Source organism: Populus trichocarpa, chromosome 1 (genome assembly GCF_000002775.5).
Source record: "Populus trichocarpa isolate Nisqually-1 chromosome 1, P.trichocarpa_v4.1, whole genome shotgun sequence".
NCBI lineage: Eukaryota > Viridiplantae > Streptophyta > Magnoliopsida > Malpighiales > Salicaceae > Populus > Populus trichocarpa.
Genome location: NC_037285.2, coordinates 47167797 through 47182007, shown reverse-complemented (window position 1 = coordinate 47182007; position 14211 = coordinate 47167797). Strand labels below are relative to the sequence as shown.

The 14211-nt window shown below is 32.6% G+C and overlaps 1 protein-coding gene across 7 annotated transcripts in view; it reads right to left on the bottom strand.

Moving 5' to 3' along the window:
* LOC18110646 (uncharacterized) overlaps positions 1-14211 on the bottom strand; it is a 63680-nt gene that overhangs the window by 20319 nt on the left and 29150 nt on the right. The window lies entirely within an intron of this gene.

The following is a 14211-nucleotide window of genomic DNA, read 5'->3' as shown; positions in this document are numbered from 1 at the left end:
GACTAAAAATGTTAAGAAAATGAACTTTTAAACTAAAATTAAAATTACAAAAACTAAAGGAACTGTAAAGTAAAAAAAAAATAAGTGAACTAAACATAACTTTTTCTAACAAATTTAAGATTGATCATTGGATTTGTTCTTATTTTATACTTTGGTACTCTATTGTTGATTTTTTTTCTTTCCTTAATAAATTTTAGGGGTAATTATAAAAAAATCTCCTATTTTTTTGGTCTGGTTTTTGTTTTTCAATCTAAGGTTTGAGAAATTACAGTTTGCTTCTGATTAGTACTCAAAAGTGCATTTTCATTAAGGTTTTATATCATCATTAAATTCTCTAACTTGAGCATATTTTATAATAACAAGTCTAATAACATAAGATATAATTTATGGTAAATATTTATTTTGAATGCAGGCCTATCTCACAATTTAAAGAATTGATTGATGTGTTTAATTATTGAAATTGAGAAGACAAAGAGAGAGCTAAGTTTAAAGAAGAGATGCTGGTTCAATTTAAACTAGAATATCATTCGGTTATTGGATCATAACTAGAGCTGTAGAACATGGATTTAGGTTTGGTTTATATAGATGGAAAGCTAAAACATAGGCCTAAAACTTTCATGAGAGTCCAAGATTCAAAATGGCCGTTTTCAAGTTCAAATTGTAGCAACAAAAGAGAAGTCGGAATCTGTCCTGCAGCCCAAACACTGTTCAGTGTTCAGCCCATATCTTGAGTTCTAGAAGTTCAAATGAGCTGATTCTTGTTTGGTTGGAAAGCTGAGACAAATGCCCAAAGCTTTCATGAGGACTATCTGTTAAAATTCTAATGTTAGCAATGACGTTTTGTTCAGACAAGAAGATAATGGTTGTCACCCAGTCAATAGGTGGACACCCACTCAATAATTAGTCATCAAATTAATAGTTCTGAATTTTAGCATATAAAAGGAGGAATTTGCCATACATTTAGACATCTTGGTGTTCAAATCAAGATCACTCTTTCTCTTTGTATTTTAATGTTCAAGTTTTATTTTATGTTATATTAGTCTCTTGTTTATGCTTTTCATTTCATTTCCTTTACTTAGTTAATGTATATCATTATTTTGTTTATTTATGTTTTTCTTCTTCATTATTTTTAGCTAAGTTAATTTTGTCAAGGTAAAAAGGGTACACTAATGGTATAAGAATAAATATAATATAAACTCAACATGGACTTTAATGTTTGATACTTAGATGTTTTATATTTGTTATCTTACTCACTCTTAATACCTTACTTGTTAAATGATTAATCTAGATTTGTGTTGAACAACCCTTGGTACAACAAATACTTGGCACTTTCTTAGCCTACTGTATGGTATAACCGCCACTTGTGCTATGAAAGGAACTTGATTTGTTGTTAACATAAGTTATCACCATGAATATTTGACCACATTTACAAGTATTGGCATTACTCAAATAACATAATTAATATAATCATGTTAATAATTTATAATCTGATTAGAACCTCCTTTGTGTGTGGTTTCCAGTTGAGTAATAAAATGAGTTTATATTATACTTATTTGAAATACCACTAGTGGATCTTCTAACATTGACAATTGTTTTATCATTGTTTAATCCTTACATCAATATCACATCTCAAAAGTTCTCTTCAACTCCTTTTCATTTATTGTTTATGATTTTATATAGTTCACCTCCCTGTGGTTCGACCCCGGTCTTGCCGGGTTATTTATTACTTCGAGACTTCTGCACTTGGGATAAGACATCAATCTTTTGATCGTGTCAGCCTCCGTGATCAACATGAAAAATCAAATTAGAAGAAAAGATATTTTTTCCCTAGTATATAATAAATGTATGTCTACATAATTTTCTTACAAATCTCAATTCTTTCTCTTAAACATGATTTCTCTCTCCAACCTCTCTCTTAAGCAAATTTGGCCAAATTCAACATTTTTCTTCAATTTTGTTTTTAATCAAACTCCTAATTAGACCTCAAAATTATAGTTGGCCTAATTGTAACTATTTTAGACCACATCTTGCTTTTTAAAATTTCATTATTTGCTTGATTTCATCCCAAATCATAGTTTGTATTTTTTGTGATTTTTTGAATTTTTTATATTTTTCAACAATTGTTTCTTTTTTAAAAAAATATGTGTAGTTTTGTCTACAAAATGTTTTCAATTTAAGTGTTTTTAAAGGGGGTAAAAATTGGATTATTGACAATGAGTAAAAAATGTTCACATATATTTAATAAAACATATGAAGCATTAAAGGCATAATTAAACATTAAAAAGAGTTGTTAACGATAACAAAAGACCAAGATGAGAAGTTAACAGTTTATTAAAGTCATGAGAACTAGGCCAATATTTCAAAAATACCAAAAGAGTTATTTTGTTTTCTTTTAATATCTGGGATTACGAACTTATATGTATGATGTATTTCTAATATTAAATAAGAGTTCGTTCTTTTTTATCAACATTAGAACGATTAGGTTGTACCCGATAAGGTAATGATCTCCTTACCGAGAAAGACTTTTCTTAAACCTTAAACAGATCAATCATTAGAAAACATAATAATATCTTAGTTTATATCAGACAATTAAACAATGCAGCTTACCTTAGGTAGGGCATATTTAGGGTGCCAATACCTTCTCTTTACGCAACCAGTCTTAGTGCCCGATCTATGAGACCAGTTAGGGTTCTCAATGACCAAAATATTAGGTAGTGACTCTCATCCCTCTTTCCATTAATAAAAGATAAGAATTATTTGTCTCACCCATTTTCCAGATACATACTAGAGTGGACAACCGCCGCGACACCGCATACCTACGATAGAATGGCGACTCCACTAGGACCCTTGTGGACTAAGCTTTTTTTTTTTTTTGTCTGATTTTTATGTTTCATTATTTGGTTTTGTGTGTTTATTGTTAATATGCATTTCCTTTTGTTATTTGCCGATACGCTTTAAATTCTGTACATATTGTTTCATAAATTATATAAAATTGCCTCATGCATAACATGTTTTAAATTTTTCAAGCACACATATCTGAGTGTCTGCTTGGTAATGGTGGGTATACGTGCTTTAACCATTTCTTGCAATGCCCCCAAACTATCTTTACAAAGATCGTTACTGGGTAGATATAAGACCCTTTTGAGACTAGATAGTAATCCTACCCTTTGTCTCACATAAAGAATAGAACGTGACCTTAGGTTGTATGTTCTACCTTTATTTTGCATCGAAGTAAGCCCTTCTTGAAGCATCTTAAACTTAGGACTTACGGGTGACACAATGATCGTCACTCAGGAAATTTTTGTTGTAAAGTTTGAGCAAGAATCAAAATTCTTGTCTCATCATACAAGAGTTACGACCATGTGTCACCCCTTGAAGGATGAGTTCATCATATAAAACATGCTTATACATTTATATATGCATGCTCGCAGTTTGGAATAAAGGTCCCCCAATTCTTTTTTTCTCTTCAGAGTTAAGAGTTGCCGACATCTGACAGTGTTGAGAAGGATTCACTCAAACTTCCAATCGAGAAACATAGCTTGCGGTAATAAGAGTCTCTACTCCACCATGGACTCAACTTGTGACCTATGTCGGGATGCCATCTATGAAGTTCTGACGTGTTTATCAAACAAATCTATGCGGAAATATAGGCTTCTTTTTAAGGAATACAATAAGTTAACCTATGATTCTACTTTTATAAAGCTACACGGCCAAAGAACTAACATTGTCTCTATTTTCCTTATCCAAAGTATGATTAAGAATGGATATCATGTTTCTTTTGTTTAGACTGATGTTTTAAAGCCTCATCCTAAAATATCATTTGATTTTCTTCCCGACCACATAGAGATGATGTCATCGACGAATCAATGAATTTTAATTTGCCACGTATACAATGGACTATGTGATTATATGTGCAACCCTTCTATCAAACAATGGCAAAAGATACCGAATCCAAAGACAATATGATATTATAGAATCTGGCCTAATGATTGAAAGGTCAAAGCCTTTATGATACAAGATTGTGAGATTCTCAAAATTCAAGCTTCGCTCACATAAAGAATTCTATATGTACCACTGCATTAGAGTTGAGTTGTTTGAATTAGCAACTTGGAAATGGAAGTTGTTGGATAAAGTAAAGTTGCCGCAAAAAGAATCCCTTCATCACATGACAAAAGTATTTACGAATGGCTAATTTGAAAGAGAAATGTCTTTGCCTTTGATGTGAAAAGGGAGAGTCATTGTTTGTTTTCACTTTCTCTACCAGTTTCTGATAACAAAGATATTGGACTTATTAAATACAAAGGAAAGCTTGTCATGACCTACATTGATAGGGAAAGTAATTTCATAGAAGTATGGATCATGAAAGATCATAACAGAAAATAATAGAGCAAGAGGCCTTCGATAAATATAGGGGTTTTAACAAGGAAAGAACGCCACCCTACCCTATCACTATGAGTGGACAAAGGCCGGGTAGCTCCCGCTCCCTCTGCCCTTATAAATACCCCTCATTAGGCGGTGAGGGAGGGACGATAGTTTTGAAAGGATTAGAGAGGAAAGGATGAAGAAAAACATAGAAATAGAAAGAGGAACATAGGAGGAGGACGGACAAAAAAGAGGTGTCGCATGTGTGCTGCGTCGCGATGAATAACATCCACTCCGTTGGTTTGGGTAATCGGGAAAATAAGGGAGACAAGGAATTCTTGTCTTTTATCCGTTAAAAGCGGGAATGAGAGTCATCACCTAGTATTTTGGTCACTAGAAACCCTAATTGGTCTCAAAGATCGGGTACGAGAACTGGTTGCGTAAAGGAAAGGTATTAGCACTCCAAATACACCCTACCTAAGGTAAGCTATATTGTTTGATTGTTTGATAAAATCTAAGGTATCATCTTGTTTTCTGATTGTTGATCTGTCTAAGGTTTAAGAAAAGTCCTCCTCGGTAAGGAGATCATTACCTTATCGGGTAAATCCTGCCATTTTAATATCTTGAATATGTGTATCTCTATCTCATATCTATGGGTATGGGCAGACAAGGAATCCTTGTCTTTTATCAGTGGCAAATGGAATGGGAGTTGCCACCTAGTATTTTGGTCACTAGAAACTCTAACTGGTCTCAGAGATTAGGTACGGAAATTGGTTGCGTAAAGATAAGGTATTAGCACCCCAAATACGCCTTACCTAAGGTAAGCTGCACTGTTTAATTGTCTGATTTATGTTAAGGTGTTATTGTATTCCTAATTGTCGGTCCATCTATGGTTTAAGAAAAGTCCTCCTTAGTAAGGAGATCCTCATCTTATCGGGTAAAAACCTAACCGTTCTAACATCAATAAAGAAGAACTACCTTTTTAATATTGAGAATACGTTTTACGTATAAATTCGTAATCCCAGATACTAAAAGAAAATAAAATATTTTTTTTGATATTTTTAAAATATTGGCCTAGTTCTCGTGGCTTTAATAAACTGATTATTAAAGCCAAAATGCATGCTAACATATATTTTTTGAATTTTTGTTGAATGAAAATATGATTTTTTTTCGAGATACTTGGCCGTATGCAAAAAAGCAAGATATAATTTTTTTGTTTTATGATTTTTTTTATTTGAGAACCTGGTATTTTAATACAAGATTTGTATTTTTACGGTATAAAAATACAATCCAGTATTAAGTGAAATTGATAAAAAAAAATACATGGGGAAATCTCAAATTTTTCAAAATAATTTTTCTAAATCTTTAGGATTGGGATGGGCTAGACCCGGCCCAAAAGGAAACTAGGCCAAGATCGACCCAAAAATGAAATCGGGCCAGAACCAGCCCAAAATGAGAACCTATTTTCTACAAGGCTGGACTCAGCCCAGCCATGTGGGCTGGAATGTCCAGCCCAAGGAAACAAATGGCTGGTTACTATTCTGAGCACAGTAACCAGTTAATTATACTTAGCTGGTTACTATGCACAACACAATAACTAGCAAATTATATTTCATTTGTTGCAGAACGTGAATTGCTCACGTTCTGCATGCAAATGAGGGAGAACAGAGAAAGGGAAAAAGATTATCTGGAATGAAGGATCATGGTAGCTGTCTCCAGTGATTGCTCACGGTGATGTTGGATGGCAACAGGCGGTGGTTCTGTTGGCGGTTGCTATCCAGAGAATTGCTTGGCAGGTTGTCAGTCCTTCTTTTTCTTCTCTGTGTATTTTTCTTTTGTGCTTCTCCTCTCTGTTTCTGTTTTTCTTTTCTCGTTCTTTTTGTTTCTGTTTCTCTTAAGTCTACCCTCTCTTCTCTGTTTCTCTCAAATCCTAGTCCTCTGTTCGTCTATGTTTTCAACTACTAAAAACACATGACCCTCTTTTGTTTTCTCCCCTGTTTCTTTCCTTTTTTTCCCCTCTATTTTGATTTATCTCTTCTCTCCAAAAAAATCCCTCTGTTTTTCAACTCTCAAGATACGCCTCCTTCCTCCTTTCTATGGTGCCCCCCTCTGGTATTTATAAGCAGAGGAGGAGAGGGCCACCTTACCCCTGCCATGACGCAAGGTAAGGTGGGCTGGGGAGCTGCTCGCAAGGCATGGCTCCCCTAGCTTTCTTCATTATTATGGTGTGGTGGCAAGGTATGTGTGGGCATGAGTTGTGCCGGGTTTCTTGGACAAGTGGGGTGGAGAGAGAGGGACTAGCGTTACAGGGGAGAGAAACTTCTTCTTCCCCTGCCTCTACGTGTCTAGGGGAAGAAGAAGACCCACATTGTCATTCAAAACGACATTGTTTTGACCTTTGTTTTAACAATACATGTAACGGCGTCGTTTTGATCAAAACACGCCATTTTGTTTAAAAGAAAAGGGTGCCAAAATGTTAATTTTCAAATAAGTCCTTCAATTTATGCGCCTTTTCCATTTGGGTCCTTGGTTTCGGATATCTTCAATCAAGTACCTAATTAGCCATCAAACTTAAATATTTATGCAATTAAGCCCCGAATCTGATCCAATCAACTCTTAAAAATTATAATTGGACTCCAGAACTTTAATTTCTTCCAATTAAAGCCTAATTTGACTTAAAAATCAATTTTCTTGCCATTAAACCCTTCATAAATTAAATTAAACCTTCAATAAAATTTAATCAAGTCCAAAAACATCTGATTTTGGACATTTCATCCTCAAATTGTATTTTTTTCGTATAAGGCTCTCATCAGTCAAATATATACTGTCAAATTTTAATCTTTGTATTTTTGAACCTCCTCAACCAAATTCTAATCATTTTCCGGGCACTCCGGTATCCATTTCTTACTGCTATTATTTTTTTGGATTTCTTCCAACTATATTTTTTTTTCTTCCTTTCTTTGTGCGGGACCTAAAAATAGGTTACAACATCCTGTATACATCAAAACAAGACATTGTTTTTATATATCTTCTAGCAACATTTCAACGAAAACCAGGTATTTTAATACCGGATTTGTAACTTTACGATATAAAAATACAAACCAATATTAAGAAAAATTGACAAAAAATACGCGAGAAAAATCACAAATTTTGAAAAGATTTTTTTTAAAATTTTTTTTCAAAAATTTGTTTTGGACTGGGCCGCACTTAGCCCAACCATTTTGGTCTGGGCCAGCGCTTTCTAGCCCAGTAAACAGTGGAGGATCTCTCCATTGTTCACTTTGTCGATCAGTAGAGACGGGGTAATGAAACTGAAGAAGAAGAAGAGCAGGAAGCTGACCTATGGTGGCTCATGGTGACGTTCGCTAGTGGTGGCGTTGCGGTTGCGAACTGGGGAGCAGCTCGGCCAATGGTTCTTCTTCCTTTCTCTGTGTTTTTTGTATTTCTTCTTCTCCCTGCTTCTATTCTCCCACTTCTCTGTTTCATTTCTGACGTGTTGTTGATGATGGCTCGAGGTGGCGATGTTGCGGACTACAGACGGTGACGTTGCGGTGGTTCTTTTGGTGAATAAGGCTCTTTCTTCATCCGTCCTCCTTTCCAAAAATCCCCTTCTGTTTAATCTTTTTTGTCTGGTATTTATAAGTAGAAGGAGAGGGAGCCACCCTGCCCTGTCCTGTCTTGGGGACAGGGTAGAGTGGTTGGGGCGGCCTTTATGCAATCACCCCAGAGCAGCCCACAGGGCATGGCTCCCCTGCCCCTTCCATGATGGTGGTAGGCCATGCAGCGTGGGCTATGTCAGTTTTCTTGCAATTAGGGAGGGAGAGAAAGAGAGAGAAAAGCATGAAAAGAAGATTTTAAAAAACAGCTTGTCCTTCCCCTGCTGCACGTCCAAGGGAAGAAGAATAGTGTCATTCAAAACGACACCGTTCTATGATTCTGTCTCTTTTTTTTTTGTGAAAAAAGAAATGAATTTGGGGAATAACAAAAAATGAATTATAATAGTTGCCCCCTCTTTACAATGCTTACAAAGCAAAGACTTTATGTAGTAAGTTTTGTAAAAATAAATTAAACTGAACTTTTAAAACTGATTTTCTCAAAGCTTGGTTGATCTAAAGCTCTATCTTTGCAGCAAATCTCTTCAACCATGAACTAACAATCAAAACTGTGTATAACTTGGTCATTCTGAGATCTCGATCTGGCGATCCTCTAAATTCTGTCTTTGATTGGGTTAACCTGAAATCTCATCTGACGATTCTCTATAACCAGAACCTAGAAAAAATGTTCTTCCTTATGGCAGGGTTTGAACTTTCTCTTCTCTTTTTTTTTTTTTTTGAGAATTTCCTAATGGTAGGGTTCTTCTCACTTTTCTTCCAATGTTAAGATGATGTTGGTAGCTCGATCAACCTGAGATCCCATCTGGTGATCTCCTTTAACCAGAACCAAAATTCTGAGTGCAGCTCGGTCAACTTGAAATCTCATCTGACGACTCCCTTTAACTAAAGCTAAATTTCATGTATGGTTGGATTAACCTGAGATCCTATCTGGCGACCTCCTTTAACCAGAACCAAAATTCTGTGTGTAGCTTGATTAACTTGAAATCTCATCTGGTGACACAGGCCCAACACTCTTCCAGGCTGATGTGGGCCTAACACCTTTGGGCCACCCGCCCCCTGTCTTGGGCCGATGTTTTGGGCCGACCTTGATCCAATTTCTTCTAGGCCAATTTCAACCTAACAAGGATGGGCTCAACCCATATATTTGGGCCAGCCCATCCCAATGTTTTTTTATTATATATTTATAATAATATATAATATAATATTATATATTAAAAAGAGGAGACAAAATTCTGAAAAATTTCAAAATCTTTTCAAAAACAATTTATGGCTTTCTCGTGTATTTTTTTACCAATTTTGATTAATATTAGTTTGTATTTTTATATTGTAAAAATACAAATTCGGTATTTGTTTTGGTATGAAAATATGATATGAAATTTCTTATATTTTTTAGTCGTATGCATGAAAACAAGATATTTTTTTTTCCATATATATTTTTTTGCAACATTTTGGAGAAAACTAAGAATTTCAAAATTCAAAAAATATGTATTAGCATGCATTTTGAGCTTTAATAGCCAGTTTATTAAAGCCATGAGAACTAGGCCAATATTTTAAAAATACAAAAAAAATTATTTTCTTTTTTTTTAATATCTAAGATTACAAACTTATACGTAAGATGTATTTCTAATATTAAATAAGAGTTAGTTTTTCTTTTTATCGATATTAAAACGGTTAGATTTTACCAGATAAGATAGGAATCGCCTTACCGAGAATTACTTTTTTAAAACCTTAGACGTACCAATCATTAGAAAACATGACAATACCTTAGTTTATATCAGGCAATTAAACAATGCATCTTACCTTAGATATGACGTATTTAGGGTGCTAATGCATTGCCTTTATGCAACCAGTTCCCATGCCCGATCTCTAAGACCAGTTAGGGTTTCTAGTAACCAAAATATTAAGTGACGACTATCATTCTTTCTTTCCACTGATAAAAAAAAAAAATTTCTTATCTTACCTATTTTTCAAATACATACAAGAGTAAACGACCATCGCGACACCGCATACTAGCTACTCTTCTTCTGTAATTTCGTTTGGCTTTTTAGCTAGTAGCTCCTCAATTATTTTTTATTATTATTATTTATTTTTTCTGGCAACTTCACCAACATTGACTTTTTGAGGAGCATTAACATTGATACACTGACTTCTAGCTAGGGGTGTGCAAAAAAACCGGAAAATCGAATAAACCGATAAAACCGAACTGAGAAAAAAAAACCGATTAAACCGATTAGAATAGTTAGAAAAAATCCCGGTTCGGTTCGGTTTTCGGTTTTGTAATGCAAGAACCGGTTAACCCGGACCGAACCGAATCGGTTCAAAAAAAGACTATAAATAGAAAAATTTATCCCCCCACCCCCCAGTAACCCTAGCCACCAGCAGCCCCTCTCGCCTCTTTCTCTTCCTCTCCCTCTTTCTCTCCCTCTCCCTTCCTCTAGACTTAGAAGCAGCCCCCTCTCGCGCTCTTGATCCTAGGATGAATCCGGGTGTAGAGGATCTTGCTAGGCTTAGGTGCGAGAGGATGTTGATCTTTGTAGTTGAGGAAAACTATTTAACTGTTGCAGCTAAGAATTATTATGGGAAGTTGACAAGGAGTAGATGGAAGGGAACTGTTGAACTTGTCGAGAATGAAAAGGAAGACCATTGCTTCCATTTGCTTCTGGGTATTCTTTAAAATGCAGGAAAGATAAGATTTATTATTTTGCAAGAAATTTAGGGTTTTGATTTATAGCAGAGTTTTGGATTTAGAATGTTGATTTTATTTTTATTTTTTAATTGAAATAAGTGGTGTGGATTTTTGGCTTTTGTTGTTTGCAGTTTGCACAATGCAGGGAAAACAATATTTGTGAAAAGGCTATAGGCAAGTTCGAGAAGAAATATGAGCGTATAGGTTTTTTTGGTTTTTTGAAATCAAGAACCAAACCGGACCGAAACTGGTTGGTTTGACTCGGTTTCGGTTCGGTTTCGGTTTTTTTTTTTTAAAAAACCCGGTTTGGTTGTTTTTTATAGGTAAAAACCAAACCGAACCGAAAATGATCACCCCCTACTTCTAGCTAGTGCTATTCATGCCCTCCTCTACGTCTCTTATAAATTTTATTCACATAATTAATTTATTAAAAAAATTAAAATCAAATGGGTAATTGAGGATATGTTAATTGTGTACATAGGAAAAATAGAAGGAACTTGGAGGACGAAAGGGTGTGCGATTGGTTTGGATATAGGCTTCCTCTATGATCAGTTGATAATTGTTAAATATGGATCTTCTAGGCAGTGAAGCTGACAGCAAAAGATCAATGACTCACAAAACGGTCATAGTTGACCATATCATAAATATATTGTAAGCAAAGTTGTGTGGTCGGCCTAGGAAACAAATATGTTTTGTCTTTAGCTTGATTGTTGTTGCTGCTTACTCATTGAGAATTTTTTTAGGTTAAAAAAATAAAAAAATAACTTTGTTACATATAAAAAAAAATTGTTAACCAAATCTTACCTAGTTTTATCCGGATTAATTTTTCAAACTATTTAAATATTAAACCAATCTTAAATAAATTTTAAATTAAAAATTCAACGCATTAAATCATGTTTAATAACTATAATATAATTTTAACATTAAGAGACAAGTCACTCCTTGAGCAAAGTTTTTTCTTGTGAAATGATTACTCAACTCAAGAGTTCAGATTGTTGGATTATAACGACACATAGGTCTTTATTTATGATGGAAGGACTATTGCAAAACAAAATAAAGAGTAGAGGGACTCAATCAATTATAAAAAAACATAAGAGGCTCCAATAAAAAGAATAAAAAGTATAGGTACCAAATAATGGATAAAATCCATCTTCTTACAAAATAAATCATGAAAGTAATTTAATTTGTGAATAGCAGTGATAAGAGTAAAGGTCTTATAGTTTTTTTTTTCGTAGAGTTCGAATTTCCAATAGTAACATAAATATGGGTTTTCAAGGAATCCATATTCATAAGAGAGAGAGAAGAAAAAAAAGCAAGAAATTTTCATTTATCTTGACACCTAAATCATATGGGTTTTCAAGGAATCCAAAGCCTACGACTAGGGTTCAGTTCAAGTGGGACTTCTTCACTTTGGGCCTTTATTATATATCCAACTCTCATTACTCTTAAGGCAATGGGCCTCTCTCTTGAGTCAAGACTTGCATGATTGTGTGCTTAGAATGATTGATTCCCTAACTAAGAAGAAACAAATTTCAATAAATGTTATTAAACTCGACTGAGTGAATTCAGTCTGGTAAATTAACTTAGGTTAATTAAAATAATTAAAATCAAACGGAGTTTGTTTCACGGGGTTAACTTTGATGTGATTTTTTTAAAACCTATCTGGGATAGGATACTAATTTTTTTTCATGCTTATTTATTATTAAAAAATTGATAAAAAAATACTTTTCACACTAAAAATTTGGTTTGTTTTTAGAATAGTATTTTTCTTTTCATTTATATATATTATACTTTTAGAAATTTTAAAAACTTTAAGAACATATCATGTTATATTTTTTGATTATATTGAATTTAATTTTTAATTTTTTTTATTATTATATATATTTTGTTTTGAATTTTTTTTATTTTTAAATTTTAGCTTTTAAAATTTGATTTGGTTTAATTTTTATATCAACTAGGGTTCTTATTTTTTTATTGTTATTTATTTTTCTCTTATTATTTTTTAATTAAATATTTTTATCTATCATATTTAATTTTCATTCTTTTGATAGTTATTTATTTTATTTTAAATAATTTATAAAATTATAATATTTTTTTAATTTTATCATCTTTTAATTTTTTTATTTGTCAATTATGGTTTTTATTTTTTTAATAAATTTAAAAAATATTAATAAGTTATATTTCAGTTTATTTTTTTATAAAACTAAAAAAAACAAAAAAATCAATTTAAAAATATACTCTTTTTCCACAAATATAAAATTAAAAAATTATTTAAAAAAATTATCTCGAGATTAATTTAAAGGTTAACATGATGACGACTAAATCATTGACCGGTCAGAACTCTCATCAAGTCTGGAACTTATGAGTAAATTAGATCATTCATGCCGGCAATGATGAAATTCCTGAAATATCTGTACCATGACTACAATCTTTAATGACAGAGATGTGTCCACTTTCATAATAACCTTCAACCATCTATCTACTCGTGTGTTTCACGCGTGTAGATCTTTTAAAATAAGACAAAGAATCGTGCGTTCAAGGCACGCGCATGTCGTGAGAGTGAAACTTAATTCTCCCACTGGCTCCCCAATGGTAAAGGCATGGTTTTAACTGAAGAGAACAAAATGCATTGAATGGCTGCCATTAATGAGACCTCGTCTTCTTCTTCATTCATCTCTTATAATGTACTGAAAAGTCTATTTTATCCTTATTTATTTAACATTGGCCAAGCTAGCTTCTTAGTTTAATTTAGATTTAAAAGATATAACTCAACCGATTAGATTTTAAATTTATTTTTAAAAGGTAAGTGTCACAAATCTCAGGGCTACTGGAGGCTTATATGGTTGTTAACTTCAGGGCCCGTGGGATTAGTTAAGGTACGCGCAAGCTGACTCAGACACCCACGTAAATAAAAAAAAATATTTTTTTATTTAATTTTTTTTTATTGTTTTAATATAATGATACCAAAAATAAATTTTAAAATAAAAAATATATTATTTTGATATAATTATAAATAAAAAATACTTTAAAAAACAACCTCAATTATATTATCAATTACTAGTGATAATTGTTATATATTATTAGAAGTTTCCTGATCAAAATTTAGGTCATGAATTTGTAAAATTAAACTAAAAACATGCTGATTTAGTTTTTAATAAAATAGTATTGTTTTTAAAAAAATATTATAGTTTTAGATAAAAAAAACTAAAAAAAATTAGTGTTAATCAATCAAATCTCTTTTAAATAGATTAAGTTGGTTAAATTTCACCAAATCAATTTAAATTTAACCAGGTTTCTATATAGTATATTTTGAAACCTACCACTTAAATATCATAAAGTTTATGTGGTTACCATCATAGGTAAGAGTAATGTTTTTTTTTAAATTGTATTTCAAACAATGATTTATGGAAATTTAAAAAATTAATTTATTTAAAATTAATTTATTGATATTTTTGAATCATTTTGATGTAATAATATTACAAATAATTTTTTTAAAAACAAAAAAAATATTATTTTAATATTAAATAAAAACATTATAAAAAAATAACT